We start from the raw sequence: 18,940 nt of genomic DNA, 5'->3' as shown, positions 1-18,940 counted from the left end.
TACTATTCTTTCTTTTTATTTTTTTGAGGTGGAGTCTTGCTCTGTCACCCAGGCTGGAATGCAGTGGCACCATCTCGGCTCACTGCAACCTCTGCCTCCTGGGTTCAAGTGATTCTCCTGCCTCAGCCTCCTGGGTAGTTGGGATTACAGGTGCCCGCCACCACTCCTGGCTAATTTTTGTATCTTAGTAGAGACAGGGTTTCACCACGTTGGTCAGGCTGGTCTTGAACTCCTGACCTCAAATGATCCACCCGCCTTGACCTCCCAAAGTGCTGGGATTGAAAGAAATAAAGACACAGAGACAAAGTATGGAGAGAGAAGGGCGGGGCCCAGGGGACCAGTGCTGTGCTTACAGGGGACCCACGCTGGCACCGGTCTCTGAGTTCCCTCGGTATTTGTTGCTCAGAAAATGAGGGAGTGAATCAGCAGTAAGACATACAGATGCCCGGAGGTGTTCCATTTGCCCAGGGACGGGCGAGAGACAGATGTTTTTCTTTTGCTGAGATTTAGGAGAATGGTACTGACCTTCAACCACAAGCAGGCTTTAAGCATTTGCCTAACAAAGCACATTCCTTACAGCCCCAAATCCTTTAAACCTTAATTACCACAGCGATGTCTCTAGCAAGGACAAGATTGGGGGTAGAGTCACAGATTAACAGCATCTCAAATACAGAGCCAAATGGAGTCTCTTAAACTTACTTCTATCTATAAGAACACAGTAACAGGCTGACCTTTCTTTTCCCCACATTTCCCTCTTTTCTTTTCAACAAAATCACCATATATCTCTCAACTTCCTGAGCCCAGTACAGACACATTTCTCAACTCAGAGACTACCATATATCTCAACTTTAGAAAAACACCACCTGGAAAATCTCTGATAAGGACACAGCCGTTTGTGGTTTTACTGAAAGCGCGGGAACCAATAGAAAACTGCTAAATGTATAACTTAAAATGTTAACCAATTGTAATGCTGTAACCTAGAGAAATGCCTTGTTCCTCTGTAACCTTACAAGTCCTGTTTACATCGGGCTATAAAAAGCAAGCGCATGCATTGTTCGGGGCCCTCTTTGTAAGCTGTGAAGCGGAGGGACCAAGTTCGAACTTGCAGTAAAGATCCTTGCCACTTGGCTTTGACTCTGGACTCTGGTGGTCTTCTTCAGGGAGTAAACGGTCTGGGCATAACAGGATTACTGGTGTGAGCCACCTCACCCGACCTATTCTTCTTTTTCTCATGGTGATGTTGACTATATCAATGTGTATATTTCTCTGGAATAGCAGGCACTCATATTGGTGTCTACATCCTCAGAAAACCCAAGAGCAAGCCAGGTGCTTTCTTTTCTGGGATCTTTTTGTCAAATTTATTTCCAGTTTATAAGCATTGTAATTCAGCTTATAAATCTGTATGAAAACTAGGAGGCAGACTGTGACGTTTGGTGGCACCTCACAGTTTACAGAGCATGTTCTCATGGTATGCACTTGATAAATTGACTCAACTGTTTCTATGGACTTTGAGGTTGATAAATGCTCCATATGATTAGTTATTGATGTGAATCAATTCAACAAATATATTCAATTTGTGATGTAGTAACTATATAATCAGCATCAATTAGAACTCTGCTTTGTGCCTAAAAACCCAAGGAAAACATGGATCTTGCAAGGGTCAGTAGCTCTGAGAATCATTTCTACTAGTTCAAGCCTTAGGGTTTTCTTTCTCTTTTCCCCTCTCCTCTGTCTTCCTTCATTTAATGGCATCTTATTAGGTTTTAAATGCCTTGTTTGGAATTCCTTCCTAAATTAACATAGAATGTCTTATAATTGCTTTGGGAACTGTCTGTAATTAGCAAATTATTTTAAGGCTATTAATATTACAGACTAACTGTAGCTTTAATGTACCTCCATTTATATTATAGGGGTATGCAAATGGCTTTGTCAGATGTGTTAAACTGTAAATGCCTATCAAGCAGAATAAGTGATAAAATAATCATCTTAATCTTGAAAGTAATTTACAGAGGTCCAGTAATTAATCAGGTGGTTAAGCACGTCTCTGGAAGTGTTATATGATCCTGGAGGAGAAGGACATTTGTGTATAATAAAGAAGGGTACACAGTTTAAACTCTCATTGGCTGAATGAGAACTTTTCACTTTTGCATAATGGAGATATTAAAGATGACTGAGAAGTGGAAAAAAAAAAAAAAAAAAAAAAAAAACAGAAAAAACCTCCTTAGTAACATCCTGTATCTTCCTTGAAAGAAAAAATGCAAATCAGTTATCCAATCTGTCTGCTGGAAAAATTCCCAAGTTAACATCCGTTTAATTTTCTCTGTAGATTGTCCTTGGATGCAGTGGTATTTTCCCAATCCATACTCATATTTGATTACATTTCATCATTCCTTTCTCATTCCCATTCACCTCACTTTAAAAATTATCGACAGAATCTTCACAATCTTATTTTGTGGGTTTTGGAACAGTTGTATAATTGCTCTTTGAATCTAGGTATATTCTCAAAGAAACCTTCTTAGTTCCTATGACTTTCCGAATCTTGCTCATCCTCCGAAGCACGGTCAACCAAGGTGCGTCATGATAACTCTTACAAATTCACTATTTTTTATTACCACACTCTGAACTCTTGCTAAATGTAGTCTAGGTGAGCAACTTAGGACTTCACTCTTTACATTAGATCTTCTGTTGCTTTTGAATTTGTTTAATATATTTAATCATGGTCAGATAGTATTTTAAATTAATTGAGGATACTGATGGTATCTTTGACTTCTCTCCCTCTTCAATTTTCTGTAACAGTGATGGGCACATAGTAGATACTTAGTAAATACAAATATTTGGTTAATACTTGTTGGTGTTTGCAGTTCGTCCCTTTGCTATCTGATTTTTATTTCCTTTTGGATTTACATAAATCAGCTAGGAAAGCAAAGCCACTTAGCTAGGCATCCAAGGCAGTCTGCTTTTTCCTCTCCCAACCAGTTTCTACCAGACAACTATGGCTGAAGGATGACATCAAACAGATGAAAAATGGCCCACATATTTATAGAAAGTATGCTTATCCCGCTCTCCAAAAATGGAGTGAGAGGCTCTGCAAAGTAGTTAGCTGTAGTCACTGAAAGAAATCAACTGTGGGTTCTGCAGCATGTCAGGGATACAGGAATGAAGATTCCTGGCATTTTCAATGGTTCTTTGCAGTGCTGTAATTCTACCATTGTGTAAGTCATGGCCTTTATTCAGCTGATGACCCAGTTATTTTTCTTGGGTGGAAATATTCAGAAAATTAGAAAGATTTATCTCTCTGTAACTTACACAGCATGATCTTCAGAGGGAACCATTGAGTTTGGGAGGTAGAAACCACTGCCTTCAATAGATAGGTTATCTGGCACTCTAATAAGAAGAAAGTTTCTAAACCCCTTGTTTCTCATTTTTATTGTAGTTATCTCACAAATGTTCATTGTTATATAAATTACTGAATGAAATACATAAAAAGCAATTAATTACAATAATACAGAGTTTCAATGCTTTGCTCAGTACAGGAAGTCAGAATGGATGAGATTTTGAGAGATGGTGGGTAGAAATGGCCTTATCAGAGGCATGGCCAGAGGGGCAGCTCTTCTTACAGAGGGAACTGGGGGATAAGATAACTACAGTCTCATTTCCCATGGCATCCAAGCCATTCCAAGTGTGAAAGTAGCATGCATCTTGTGGGGAAACGCACATGACATATTGGAATCCACTTTGTTGATTATTGTTACATCTGATCCTTTGTACCTTTTTTGTTGCTTGTTGATTTGATCATCAGAAGAGAATTTATGGATATCAAAGAGCAAACGTTGCCTTTATTCCCTTGCCAGCAGAACTGGTAATGATTATACTTCTTCAGTCTAGTTTACTCCCTACTAAAGCAGTATATTAAAATGTTCAGGGGAAGAAACATCTTTTCATTCTAATGAAGTGCCACTGAAGCAAGGTTGCTCACGGCAGTACATTAATGGTTCCCTTGCTGACACCAAATGTTATTGCACCTTCTTTAAGCATCTCCCAGAAGACTGTTAGTCATTATTGGCATCTTTACTCAGGAAGGACGATAGCCATGCACTGACTTGATCACTTTTTATTATGATCAATTGCAGTATGATTTATTCTTGTGTATGTGCTATATTGGTGTGCTAGAGCTGGCATAACAAAGAACCACAGACTAGACAACTTAAACAATAGAAATTTATTGTCTCACAGCTCTAGAGGCTAGAAATCCAAGATCAAGGTGTTGGTAGGATAAGTTCCTTCCGAGAGCTATGGGAGAGAATCTGCTGCATGCCTGTCCCCTGGCTTCTGATGGGTTGCTGGTAATGTGTGGTGTTCTTGGTGCAGAGAAGCATCACCTGGATCTCTGCCTTCATCTTCACATCCCCTTCCCTCTATGCATGTCTCTGTGTTCAAATTTCCCCTTTTCATAAGGATATATAATAGATTAGGACCCCTCTGATAATCTCGTCTTAGTTTATTTATTTTATTTATTTTTTTGAGACAGGGTCTTGCCCTGTTGCCCAGGCCATAGTGCGGTGGCATAATCAAGGCTTACTGCAACTTCCACCTCCCGGGCTCAAGGGATCCTCCCCCCCTCATCCTCATGAGTAGCTGGGACTACAAGCGTGCACACCACACCTGGCTAATATTTGCATTTTTTGTAAAGATGGGGTTTGCCATGTTGCCCAAGGCTGGTCTCGAACTCCTGAGCTCAAGCGATCAACCCGCCTCAGCCTCTCAAAGTGCTGGGATTACAGGCATGAGCCACCACGCCTGGCCTCATCTTAGTTTACTACATCTACAGCCACCCTATTTCCCAATAAGGTCACTTTTTAAGGTGCTGAGAGTTAGGACTTCAACATAAAAGTTTTTGTGGGACAAAATTCAACCCCTAACGTATACTACTGTTAAAGCAGTCATTTTTCAGACAACTTAAAAGAATAAAACTTAAAATTTTCAGATTGCTTGTATGAACGTGCTGCCTGGTAAGCATATTTCATCTGTTGCTCCCACATTTTTATTTCATATCAATTTCCTTTAAATGAGGAACGGTGAGGACTTTCATCTCCTTTCTTCAGAGCTGGAGTCTGAGGGAATTGTTCAGGGCTGTTTTATCTCTTTGTTTCTGGGCTCTTCTGCTGTGCTCTGGGCCTCAGACCTCTTCGTGACTATCCTCTCTGCTGTTTGAAGCCTGGGATGCATCCTGGTAAAGTGACTTAGAGGCGGCTGACTCAGGCTGCCCTGCACAGAGATTACCAGCCATATTGCACCTTGGAGCACCACCTAGGGGAAAATACTAACGTTTTCCGTTAGCATTCAGAGCACAGACCAGAATGAATTCCCAAGATCGCTGCCAAACTCCTCCCTGACAAAAGGGAACGTTTACTCAGGCCTCAGTGAAGTGTAAGTGACCCACGGTAACCAAGGATTTGAGACTCAGCACACCAGTCTGAAATCTGGTTTACCAGTTTTAGGCACACAATGTGATTTCTCATTGAGCTTGGAGTTTCTTGGAGGCCAAGATGAAAGTACCTATAGAGTATGTAACTCCCTCATTTTGTGAAAGAGTGCATAGCCTTTCTTAGGGGAGCATATGTTAATTTTGAACTGGTCTCGAACCAGTTAACCTTTTCAAAATATTTGAATGATTTGATTTTGGTCAGCAAATCACTAGTAAATCATTAGCCTATTGATTAGCATTTTGGTGAGCATATGATTCGCATATTGAAATATTTTGAAAAGATGACTTTTCAAAGCCATTTTGCCCAACTAATAGAAATATGTGAAAAATCTCCTCCAGGTTCTAAATCCTGAGTGCATCCATTTCTTTGTGGGTTCAGGTCTGTAAACTCTTCCTTGCTACATTAGGAGTTGACGATTGATGGTGAGTTCTTACTGTGTACCTGGCCACTGAGTAGGCATTATCACACTTAATCCTCCCAGTGAAAGGTACTATGATTACCCCTGTATTGGTGAAGGTAGCTCCAGTAGCTGGAACAGATAAGCAAGTTTCAGTGACTCAACCCAAAAATTGTTTATTTTTTTACTCATGTAGCAATTCTATTTGGTGTTCCCAGTCAGGTGGCCAGGGGTGATTCAGAGATCATCTTCAACAGGTGGTTTCCAAGGATGCCCAGGAGGATATCTCCAGTTTATCTGCCAACAGGGAGAAGAGCTCGGAGGGCCAAGGGTGGAGTTTTTTATGCTGGTCTGGATGTGACACTCATCACTTCTGCTCAGATTTCATTGGCTTAGTCGCATGATCACATCTAACTGGAGGGAGGCTGAAAAATGTCATCTAATAGATATGCTCATGAAAATGAACCAATTTGGAAAATAATTAGCCAGTGTCTGCCATAATCTCTATCTTAGAGGTAAGGACATTGGAATCTAAAGAGGTTAAATCATTTTTCTAATCTGCAGAGCCAGGACCCAAATCCCAGGCCAGTCCTGTTCTAGCCCTGTGTATACTGCTTTGGACATGGTGCCAGCATGCAAGACTAATTAGAATTTGAGCCCACTCAGGGGTTCACAGGTGAGTCATCAGCTGTCAGTCATTGCCTCAAACTCAGGGTATCAGACAGCCTAGACATTCTTAAGCAATCTTTGGTTAGCACTCTTCCTTCCCTACTCTTTGTACCAAACTTTCTTCCTCTTAGTCTTTACATCTTTGCTTCCTGAAAAAATCATTTAAAATTTTGAACTATAAATATCCTCCAAGTTCTAGGTGCCCATAGTGAAGCTAATTATTGGTGCCTGATATAGAGAAGATTTGGCAAGATAAGTCAAGCAGAGAAAAGTAACAGGAAAAAGGATTATGGAACGAAGGATTGGATAGGACAGATCGTGTAGGAAGGAAAATCTGTTTTTCTCAGACTGTCTCTAGAATTCAAGTATGTGGGTGTTCTGGTTTTTCTTGCTGTGATTTAACCTTTTCAAGTTTGTGTTCAAAATACAGAGCATCCCAGTCAGTTGGTGAAAAATTTTAATGGTAGAGATTTTCTATTGAAATGAAAACAGCATTACTTTTGAGCACTGTAGTTAACTCCAAATAACCAAACCCCGAGTAACTGAGGAATTAGGAGTTCTCAGTCCATATTTTGTCAAAAAGTCCAAAAGCATTTAAAGCAAATGACAAATATGGTTAGGTAACTTTGATTGTGTGGATTTAACAGTCAGTCGGCACGAGGCATTTGAAGTGTGAATTACAATTTGAAACTCATTTAGAACTGATAATTCCTAGCTTCTTGAGGACATTAGCAGGATAAAAGAGTGAAACATGGACCAGGAAAGTGGACTTTCGTTCCTATTGAGCCTCAAGTGGTTCTTGGTAATGAGATGTAACCGAGATGAAAGAATAAAAAATCCCTGTGTAAAGAATGATTTATCATATCAGCAACAACAGCACTTTGTCTTTGGAAAATTGTACTAAGTGACTGAAGCTGATAATATGTAGAATATTTACAATTTTTATGTAGGTAGTGCCTTCTACAGATGTCCAAAAATAGTCTGCAAAATCTCTTTACCTAGAAATGCCTTATAATAGAATTCTTTTTTTTTTTTTTTTTGAGATGGAATTTCACTCTTGTTGCCCAGGCTAGAGTACAGTGGCACAATCTTGGCTCACTGCAACCTCTGCCTCCCAGGTTTAAGCGATTCTCCTGCCTCAGCCTCCTGAGTAGCTGGGATTACAGGTGCCTGCCACCACACCCAGCTGATTTTTTGTATTTTTAGTAGAGATGGGGTTTCATCATGTTGGCCAAGCTGGTCTCGAACTCCTGAACTCAGGTGATCCACCTGCCTCAGCCTCTTAAAGTGTTGGGATTACAGGTGTGAGCCACTGCACCTGGCAGAATTCTTATTTTGTATCTCCAGCTAAACTCAAGTTGGAGACAACTTGATATTTCTGTTGACAACTTTTCTCTGCTTTACCTATTGGTCAATTTCAAATGGACTTAAATGAATCACAAAACTCGGTCTATGTAGGATGATTCTCTGTAAATAAACAGTATTTCCCTAAGTGGTGCAAAATACCTGAGTACTTTTTCTAGCTATGATTTTGCAACAGGGATTATATAAGCACTGCTATAGTGTGAATGTTTGTGCCCCTCCAAAGTTTATATGTTGAAATTTAATCCCCAGTGAAGTAGTACTAAGAGGTAGGGGCCTAGGGAGGTGATTAGATCATGAGCATTCTGCTCTCATGAATGTATGAGTGCCTTTATAAAACGGCTTGAGGGCACGTATTTGTCCCTTTTGCCATGTGAAGATGCAGTGAGAAGGTGCCATTTATGAGGGACAGGCTCTCACCAGACACCAATTCTACCAGCTCCTTGATCTTGTGTTTCCCAGCCTCTAGAACTATGAGAAATAAATGTCTATTACTTATAAATTACCCAGTCTAAGGTGTTTTGTTATTGTAGCCTGTATGGACTCAGACAAGCAGGGATCCAAGATTTAGTGATCATGAAGCTACACATTTGCATTCATGCTTTCTTTGGCATAGGGGTGGTGCTCTGGATCTTCCTCCTCCCCTGAAACACTCTGATAAAAATGCATTCACATAGAGCAGGTAGAGAAGATTGGGGTGGGGGTATATGAAACATAGATCCTCCCCAGATATAAACTCTCTTCAGGTCCCAGAAATCCCCACTGACTCTCCTTGGCAACTGTGAAATGGGAATGAAACAGTGAAGTAAGATATGATGAGGATACGACTTCATCAACAGGCTGCAGGGAACGTTAGTGACACTAGCCACAAATATAGCTATTTGGCTTGATCTAGAAAGGAAGAAAACTGTGGGAGGAGATGCATGCCATTCTAGGAAGCCCAAATGTGGTTGACTGGTAGTGAGTGAAATAGGTAGAGTTAGTGTTTCATTAGATGGTATTTTATTTGATGCACGTAAAGAAAACTGTTAGGTGATTCAGATTTATATGCAAATGTGGACATGTATTATAACCATTTCCCCTTTTTGTTAAGTCCCCACTCCCAACATGCCTGCATGTGTGTTTTTGCACAAAGGGCATGGAACAAACCAGGACTGCAGTACCCCAACCTTGGATTCCTGAGATCTTGATGCAATGGGCCCAATTAGCGACCCCCTCAGTGTCTCCTCTCCAGAATAAAATGGTGTTTCAGTTATCTATTGCTGTGTAGCAAGTCACCCCCAAAACCTAGAGGCTTAAAGCAACATATCATTATCTCTCATAATTTTATGGGCTTTTAGGGGGCTTGGCTGAGGGGTTATTGCTCAGAGTGTCTCCTGCAGTTGTGTTCAGATGGTGGAATTCAATTGGTACTTGTCACCTGGCTTGGGCTCCTCAGAGCATAACACTTAGGTTTTAAGAGAATGCCACAAGTTTTCTAAGAGTCTCAGGTGGAAGCTGCAATTCTTCTTGTGACCTAACCTGAAGTGTCTCCGAATATCACTACCAGCGTATTCTGTTATTCATGTGAGTCCCTAAGAGCAGCCCAGATTGATTATAAGGGGAGTCAGCAGTGGTGTGCCAGTAAATGTTTAATAACAGGTTCTCATAAAAACCCACTCATACATATTACTGATATAAAGAATATATATGATATATTCACTGGGCACAGTGGCTCACGCCTGTAATCCCTTCACTTTGGGAGGCCGAGTCGGGTGGATCACCTGAGGTCAGGAGTTCGAGACCAGCCTGGCCAACATGGTGAAACCCTGTCTCTACTAAAAATACAATTAGCTAGGTGTGTTGGTGGGCGCCTGTAATACCAGCTACTTTGGAGGCTGAGGTAGGAGAATTGCTTGGACTCAGGAGACAGAGGTTGCAGTGAACCAAGATCGTGCCATTGCACTCCAGCCTGGGTGACAGAGTGAGACTCTGTCTCAAATAAATAAAGGATATATACGATATATACAATATATGAGGTATACAATATGTACTCTTTATTCTTTTACTGTAAATTTCACAAAACCAATTAATTCTCGTAGAATGAGCTAGTTATTTATTTATTTATTTATTTATTTATTTATTTTTGAGACAGACTCTCGCTCTGTCGCGCAGGCTAGAGTGCAGTGGCATGATCTCGGCTCACTGCAAGCTCTGCCTCTGGGGTTCATGCCATTCTTCTGCCTCAGCCTCTCCAAGTAGCTGGGACTACAGGCACCCACCACCATGCCCTGCTAATTTTTTGTATTTTTAGTAGAGATGTGGTTTCACTGTGGTCTCAATCTCCTGACCTCGTGATCCGCCCGCCTCGGCCTCCCAAAGTGCTGGAATTAAAAGCATGAGTCCCTGTGCCTGGCCGAACTAGTTAATTTTTGCATAACTTTTGCATTGCAATTGATGAATGAGTGTAATTGCAACAAAAATGTAGTTGATGTTTTTGATTCTCCCTTTACAAGAAACTGAAACGATGAAGAACTATGCTTGAACTTCATTTGTTTGTCAACAATACAAGTGACTTCTTTTCTGAGTTAAGAATAGTTTTCAAATACTGGAAGAACATTTCTTTATTCATGTGTGTGTGGTGTGTGTGTGCGTGTGTGGCGTGTGTGTGTGCTAGTCAAAATGTGATGACTAGAGACACAACACGCTTTTATGTTTTATCTTTATTATAGTTTTTCTCCATTACTTTCTTGAGTCTAGACAAGAGGTCAGCAATTCTTTTCTGAAAAGGGCCAGATAGTAGACATTTTTGGCTTCGCAGTTCAAGTGCCCAAACTGAGGATATTATGTAGGAACTTAACAACTATTTGAATGTGTTTAGTACATGGGCCGTTCATAAATAGCCAGTGAGCTGAATTGGTCTGTGGGCCAGAGCTTGCCAATACCTGGTCATGACAATCAATAAACCAACAAAACAAGCTCTGATTTGTAGTATTTTCCAGTTTCCATAGTGTGAATACTCTTACCATGGCCAATTTCTTCTTCTTTTTTTTTTTTTGAGATGGAGTCTCACTCAGTCGCCCAGGCTGGAGTGCAGTGGCGCCATCTCTGCTCACTGCAAGCTCTGCCTCCTGGGTTTGTGCCATTCTCCTGCCTCAGCCTCCCGAGTAGCTGGGACTACAGGCGCCCACCACCACGCCCGGCTAATTTTTTAGTATTTTTAGTAGAGATGGGGTTTCGCTGTGGTCTCGATCTCCTGACCTCATGATCCGCCCACCTCGGCCTCCCAAACCATGGCCAATTTCAAGGTACCAACAAGACATCATCAAAACAGATCTGGGAAGAGACATGCAGAAGCATATCATTATATATCCTTTCTACTGAACAGCTGTAAATGATCCCAAGAACATTGATAACAGTAGATGTAATGGCATAATGGAGGAAGGGGTGAGTTTTGAGAATGTATTACTTTTGCCTTTAATATATTTTACTTAACATAAATTATGTAATTTAATTTTTATAATGACTGTGTTCAACTTGCAAATAATGGGTTTGAAAATTGCCTGAAAATTTAACAGTCAGCTCTTGCCAACAGTTACACATCAGCTCCGGCATAGCACTGCGAATTAGACTCTAGTTCTTGATGTGCAGAGACACATGCACATCTAGGGAGGGATGGAGTTGAAGGTGGCCGTCAAGAGAAAATCGCTCCTGGTCACATTCTCTTCTATAAATCCTTCCGTTCTTTGCCTACCACAGTCTGGCATATACAGGGGCTGTTAGCGTACAATTTATGTGTTGTTGGGGGTAAGCATAAGGTCACTAGAATTTTTTAGCATGCCAATCATTTGTGTGTAGTAGAAGTGTATCTCTTTGTGAGATATCGTAGCTGAAGTGATCATAGTTTTTTAAAAATGTAAAACAAAGGAATTGTGATTTCTTTAACCATCAAGAAGAAAGTAGAACCTTGATTTATGATTCATAATTTACTTAGCTGGTTTCATGTACTTTGACCAATGGTGTTATATTTCCAATAGTTAACCATTTTAATTCAGATTAAGAGAAAGTAGGACCCCCCTGCAGCTAAGATAACAGTTTGTGTTTAAAGGACAAATAAAATTAAATAATTAGTCTTTAGAGTCTTTTCTTTTTGGACACAAAACATCACAGCCACTGCAGCCTCCCTTTGTTGGTCATCAAGCATGCTGGGTACTCAGGCTCATGTCTTGGAAGCCCTGTCTTCCCCGCTGTCTGCTCTCTTCTGTTCGGCTAGAGACACAGAGCTTGCTCTCTGCAATGATGCATCCTGGATTATCACTTTCCTCCTGAGCTTTCACCATCCTGGACTATATACCCTGAGTTCTGATAATACCATTTGGACAACATCATGGATTTTCCATGTCACTTTGATCACTTCCCCTCTTTCCTTTTCTCAGTACACTTTACACAGCTTTTTCCTTTTCCATACGTCCACAACTCCTTTTCAGAAACACAGAGCCATTCTTCACGGCTACTTCTTCTGCACAGGTAGTACTGTACTGCCTTCCAGTAGCTTCATAATGCAGGTGAAAAAGCTATGAAAAAGTCTTTCCATATGTCAGCAAAATGGCTAAGGCTTTCCCTTTAAACTGGGCATTTCTGGTACTTCTGGCTCCTTATTTGAAACCTCTCTTTTTAGTTCACAGTCACCTTTGAGAACATGGGTATATTGTCAGAAAGCATTTTTGAATAAATTTATGTATCACTGCACCTTATATAAATAAAATTTGAATGTTTCTAGACCTTCAGAAAGTCTAGAAATTGAAATCCTTGAGCAGGAGGAGATAAGTTGGCCCTTTACTCATGAAGGAAATGAAGTCTCAATGTCTGGCTTTCTGAGAAACAAGCTCCACGACACAGGCAGAGTTCAGCACCTCTATCTTCATTCATTTTCATTCATTGCCTTTTTTTTTTTTTTTTTTTTTTTTTTTTTTTTTTGAGACAGAGTCTCGCTCTGTCGCCCGGGCTGGAGTACAGTGGTCGGATCTCAGCTCACTGCAAGCTCCGCCTCCCGGGTTTACGCCATTTTCCTGCCTCAGCCTCCCTCATTGCCTTTTAATAATTGTTGGTATCTGAAAAAGTCATCGGTAGACTTTGGTTCTAGTCATTTTAATCATCCCATAATGGGGCAAAGAAACCAGAAACCAGCCTATTGATTTAATTCATTCTCAACTTTAGCACTGCTGAAGGAAGTAGGGAGTAGCTTTTTACAAAATATATGTGACAATTGGAACTTTCTTCATAGCACAATATCTAATTCTGTCTACATTTTTCTTTATGAGAAGGGAAACCCTCAGGACATAGTGATATGCTAGGATGACTGCTCTTTCACTCTGTAAATACATTTTTAAAGTGTACTATAATGTCATTTTGATGGTTTAATTTCTGGGAGGATTTGGCTAATTACATTTTTAGGAACGTGCTCAGACCAGTTTTAGCTGCCTAGCGTTACTTTTAATAGCTGCTGTTGCTTACTTCTTCTCATTTATGTTCTCTGTCCCCTCCCTTCAGAGTTATTTTGCTGATTTGGGGACCTGACCTCGGTTTAAATTAGTTTGTAACACTCTATGAATCATATGCAATATTTTAATGGTTAATTACTACATTGTATCAAGTTGTCATAGAAAGGCAGGCTGTGAAACTAGAGGAAAATTGTTCCATTTTCTTGTGACGAGGAAATCTATATAAAAGTGAAACAGTGGACTACATTTGTGTTAGAGTGCTCGTTTCCCATCCCTGGTCAATACTGAATCGGCTCCCTAAGTAACAAAGACTTTTTTTTTTTAGTACACACTAAAATGAAAGGACAAGTTTATACCACATAGATAGTGGCAGCTCAAAGAAATAAGAAGAGTCAAACAAAGGAATAATTTAGGATAGTTACTGTGTAGGATAGACATCTTTTTTGTTGTTGCTTAATTGACATGATTGCTAAGGATGGCTGCGCTGAGCCTGTTGGAGAAGAGCGGGTTATTACAGGTCAGTGGTGTCGCCTAGTGGTGGAAACAGGAAAACAGGTAAGATGCCACAGCTAGGCTTTGGTTGTTTATTATTGTCTTCTTGTATTCCTTCAAAAGGATAACTTGATGCTTATTGTATTCATAGCATGGTGCTAGTCAAGACCTTGAATAATTTGAATTTTAGCAGATGAACATAATAGTAGCCAACATTCATTGACTGTCTGTCATACCTTTATTGAGTGCATATACCTTACGTTTGATTTTTATTTTCTCGTTGAACCTCCATGACTACCCTTTGAAATAGGTCTGTGATTATTTTCATCTTATAAGTGAACTTTAGAAGACTCTTCTAGAAAAGGTGGTTCATGACAGTGAAGATTTGTGTCTATGTTTTGCCCCTTAACATTTTAGGTTCACATTCTTTTCATGATACCATTATGCAATCTAGTTTTCAGTTTATCTGTAAATGCGTATGCCAGGCACACCTATGGATGATTCTCCATTGTTCTGGCCCTTAACAATGCTTGCTTTTTATCCCAAACCAAAAGGGAAACAGTCATTTTGAACCTTCCTGCCCATGGAGCCCAAACAGTAGAGCTCTGGACCTACACAATAGTCATTGACACCACCAGCTCAGCCTGCGGCCCATCAGACCAGTTGATGTGTCCTTGGGACACCAGGGTTGACAAGGACAGCTTGAATTCATGTATTCACTTTATCCATCCACTTAATCACCCATTAACAATAATCATTTGTCATCAAACATTTATTTTATTTTTAAATCCTTTTTTGTATGTATGAAGTTATGGGCTACAAGTACAATTTTGTTACCTGCATTGATTGCATAGTGGTCACGTCAGGATTTTTTGTTTGTTTGTTTGTTTGTTTGTTTTCATGGAGTCTCGCTCAGTCACCAGGCTGGAGTACAGTGGCGTGATCTCAGCTCACTGCAACTTCCCTGGTTCAAGCGATTCTCCTGCCTCAGCCTCCAGAGTAGCTGGGACTATAGGCACACCACCACGTCCAGCTAATTTTTGAATTTTTAGTAGAGACGGGGTTTCACCATGTTGGCCAGGATGGTCTCAATCTCTTGACCTTGTGATCCGCCCACCTCGGCCTCCCAAAGTGCTGGGATTACAGGCGTGAGCCACTGCGCCTGGCCAAGGGCTTTTGATTCATCATCCAAATGACATACATTGTACTAATTAAGTAATTTCTCATCATGCAACTCCCTCTCCCACTCCCTTCAATAAAAAAAATTATTGAGTAGCTATTATGTACCTGAAGTAGAGAATAAATATTGCAGTGCAATGGTTTCTGTCTTCCCTAAGCCTACAAATGATTGGTAATTATAAGTGGCTCCAGTGGGCCACTACTGATACCAAAGAAGCACATAACCTAATTTGGGAAGGGGAGGTATATCAGGAAATGCTCCCTTGAGATGATGATGTTGAAACTAAAATGGAAAGGACATGCAGAAGTTGACCGTGTAAATGAGGTTGTGAAGGAGGGGCTGGGAGAAGGTGGGTGGCAAAGGAAAAACATTCCAGCACAGAGAAGAATATGAACTAGGAGGGAGGACACAGAGCCTGGTTACTGATATTGAGTTAAGAGCAGCAGTGAAATGGCCTTACCCCTAGTGTTTGGGTCCATACTGGATTAAGCTCTGGGAAACCTGGTGGGTTAACTCGTGCTGCACAAAGACGGGAAATAATGCAAATGGGAGAATAGCGAGCAATGTTGGACAAGCTGTGGCAGGCGTGCATTCAGGACTGTGAGGGTGACAACAGAGACTGGGATGCCTGCCTTTGGCTGATTGGTGGTGGGGGGGACTGTGGAATCCAGTTAATTAGTAAAGCACTTGCCTGATTCTTCCTACTCAGTCCATCAGAGATAGAGCTGAAGTCTTTGTCTGTTGATCCAGAGTAAGCCAGCATGACAGGATGAGGATCTTCTGACAGATTATTTCAGAGTGTACAGGAGATGGAGAAGGCTGAGTGACGAGAGAGGAGCAAGAACAATGTTTGAGTATCAGAGGATCTGGAAAATAGGCTGAGAGCTTCAAATGTAGATCAAGGTTAAAATCCCCGGAACCATTGGGAGGAGCCCCAGAGGCACACACGGACTCAGATTGGGCAAAAGAGGTGGGAAAGACATGTGCAAACCCAGAAGGCACTTTTTGCCGGGATATCCCCACACAGTATCCTAATGTGATACAATGTGAAATAGGAGTTACAGAAAATGAGCCTCATAACTTTTGAAACTTTGAAGCCAAGTCAACAGTCCTTTTTGTTTGGTGACAGAGACAATACAAGCATCACATACTTTCCATCAAGTTAGAAATTTAAAACAAAGCAAAGCAAAAAAGCTGTAAGGTGTTTTTGTTTTTGTTTTTTGAGACAGACTTTCACCTACTCTGTTGCTCTGTTGCCCAGGCTGGGGTGCAGTGATGTGATCTCAGCTCACTGCAACCTCCGCCTCCTGGGTTCAAGTGATTCTCCCGCCTCAGCTTCCTGAGTAGCTGGGATTACAGACACCCGCCACCACACCAAGCTCTTTTTTGTATTTTCAGTAGAGACAGGGTTTCACCATGTTGGCCAGGCTGGTCTCAAACTCCTGACCTCAGGTGATCCGCCCACCTCAGCCTCCCAAAGTGCTGGGATTATAGGCGTGAGCCACCACACCTGGCCTGTAAGGTCTTTGTAATGGAGAAAATGACAGACAGACATCAGTATGTGCTCGATTGTTTCATAATTTTGTTCTGCTACCCAGCTTCCAGTGGGAGGAAAGCTTTAGTTCATTCTCCCTAATTGTAAAGGGAATCTCCCTCTAGCTGCAAAACAAGAATTCCTAAGGCCCTTTGCTGGTCCCAGCTCTGGGTTTTCTGAGTCTGTGAAAATGCCATGAACATCACATTGGTCCCTCCTCTCTCCCTGTGTCTATCTTGGGTATTTCTCAGGATTAAACATGAAATGGATGCTCAAGAGAGAGCATTAATCCGTTTTTACCACTCTGCTGTTTGAATCTTCAAGTAGAAGATAAATTCTAGTTCCCTATATCTGATATTATTTTGTATAATTTGTATAATTACCTCTTTATTATATCATGGTGTGAAATACTGAGTAGCGGCTGACCATCAGGGAATTTGTGAAATGTTGCAAATTGCTGACCCATCCTTGACAGAAAGCAACGATCATAGTAAAGGGAGGCATAGTAAAGGCCAGGCATTGTGGCTCACGCCTACAGTCCCAGCACTTTGGGAGGTCGAGGTGGAAGGATCACTTGAGGCTGGGAGTTCGAGACTATCTTGGGAACATAGGGAGATTCCCATCTCTACCAAAAGAAAAAAAAATTTTTTTTTAAATTAGCTAGCTACTTTGGAGGCTGTCTGAGGTGGGAGGATGGCTGGAGCCCAGGAGTTTAAAGCTGCAGTGAGCTGTGGTAGGCCATTGCACTCCAACACTCCACCCTGGGCCACAAAGCAAGACCCTGCCTAAGAGAGAGACAGACACACGCACACACACACAGACACAGATTGTATGAGGTAGTGGTTAAAGGTATGGAATCTACTTGGGTTGGAGTCTTCGCTCTGACACCAGCTTCTGATCCTCCACCAGTTACTTAACCTCACTGAGTCCCCTTTGTGAAATGGCATCATCCCAGTAACTGCTTCCAAGGATTGTCCTGAGGATTAAATGGGTTAATATTTGCAAAGTGCTTAGAATGGTGCCTGACACATGGTAAGCCCCTCACAAGTGTCAAGTAAATTAAATAAAGCAATTATTTGAAACTGCTTATCCCCAGAATGTTTACATACAGAAAACGTTAGAGTCTTTCTGCACAGAGTCCAGTAACACTGCAACAGTGTATCCGAAAGCATTTTTCAAGTGCAAACTGAAGAAATATCCAAATTGTTACTGGCTTTTATCCTGATTTCTCTTAGTCTAGAGTAGTGCATTTTAAAGTCTAGCTTGCATCAGAATCTCCTGGAGGGCTTGGTAGAACACAAATTTCCAGGCCTCACTCTTCTACTCTTACAGTTTCTAACTCTGACTCAGTAGGTCTGGGATGGGACCTGAGAATTTATATATCTAGTAAGTTCCCTGGTGATACTGATGCTGCTGGTTCAGAGACCACACTTTGAACCACTGGTTTAGAGAGAGTTGATTCAGGTTTCAACTTGTGGATGCATGCATTTACACAGATACTGAGGACGGGAACTCCCATTCATTGAGTACCTGCGATGGTCCCAGTACAGTGGCAGGTGTTTCACATTAATTGTCTTCTAAAATTCTGACACCTTTCTAATGACATAGTTGATTGTATCTATTTTATAGGTGATTAAGATTGAGAGAGAAAATACGCTACCTGAAACCAGAAAGTAGCATTCCAGTCCAGGGACATCTGACTCAAAAGTCCTGTTACTACTTCATTATTCTATGTTAGGTCAAAGAAGGATCAATTAATTGTCACCATTGATGATTACCTAGTCCACAGTAGTCTGGAACTGCCTGGACAAATTAGCCAGCTGTGGACGCAATTTAGTAATTTTGGCGTGAAAGACAGGAAAGCCCGTGTTTCATTAGCTATTGCTGTACGATAGCACACCAGAATTTATTTTTTTTTTAACTTTTTTTTTGAAACAGAGTCTCTCTCTGTCACACAGGCTCCAGTGCAGAGATGTGATCATGGCATACTGCACCCTCGACCTCCCAGGCTCGGACGCTCTTCCCATCTCAACCTTCTGAGTAGCAGCTAATTAAAATATATATATATATATTTGTAGAGATGAGGTCTCCCTATGTTGCCCACGCTGCTATTGAACTCCTGACCTCAAGTGATCCTCCCACTTCAGCCTCTCAAAGTGCTGGGATTACAAGTGTGAGCCGTGGCCAACCACGCCACAACTTAAGAAAACAATGTAGTATTCTCATGATTCTGCTGGTCTTGCCTGAGCTGACTCATGTGGCAGGAGTCAAGGGCTACAACAGGCTAGGACTGGCTGATGCAGGGTGGCCTCACTTGCGTGGGTGGGGCCTCAGCTGGGA

The 18,940-nt window shown here is 41.3% G+C and overlaps 1 protein-coding gene across 4 annotated transcripts in view; it reads left to right on the top strand.

Moving 5' to 3' along the window:
• The window catches only part of PRUNE2 (prune homolog 2 with BCH domain), a 302,755-nt gene that overhangs the window by 87,913 nt on the left and 195,902 nt on the right, over positions 1-18,940 (top strand). The gene's annotated exons all lie outside the window — the stretch shown is intronic.

This window comes from Piliocolobus tephrosceles, chromosome 14, assembly GCF_002776525.5.
Source record: "Piliocolobus tephrosceles isolate RC106 chromosome 14, ASM277652v3, whole genome shotgun sequence".
Lineage (NCBI taxonomy): Eukaryota > Metazoa > Chordata > Mammalia > Primates > Cercopithecidae > Piliocolobus > Piliocolobus tephrosceles.
The sequence above is the reverse complement of the archived record's forward strand: the minus strand, read 5'-3'. Positions and strand labels throughout refer to the sequence as shown.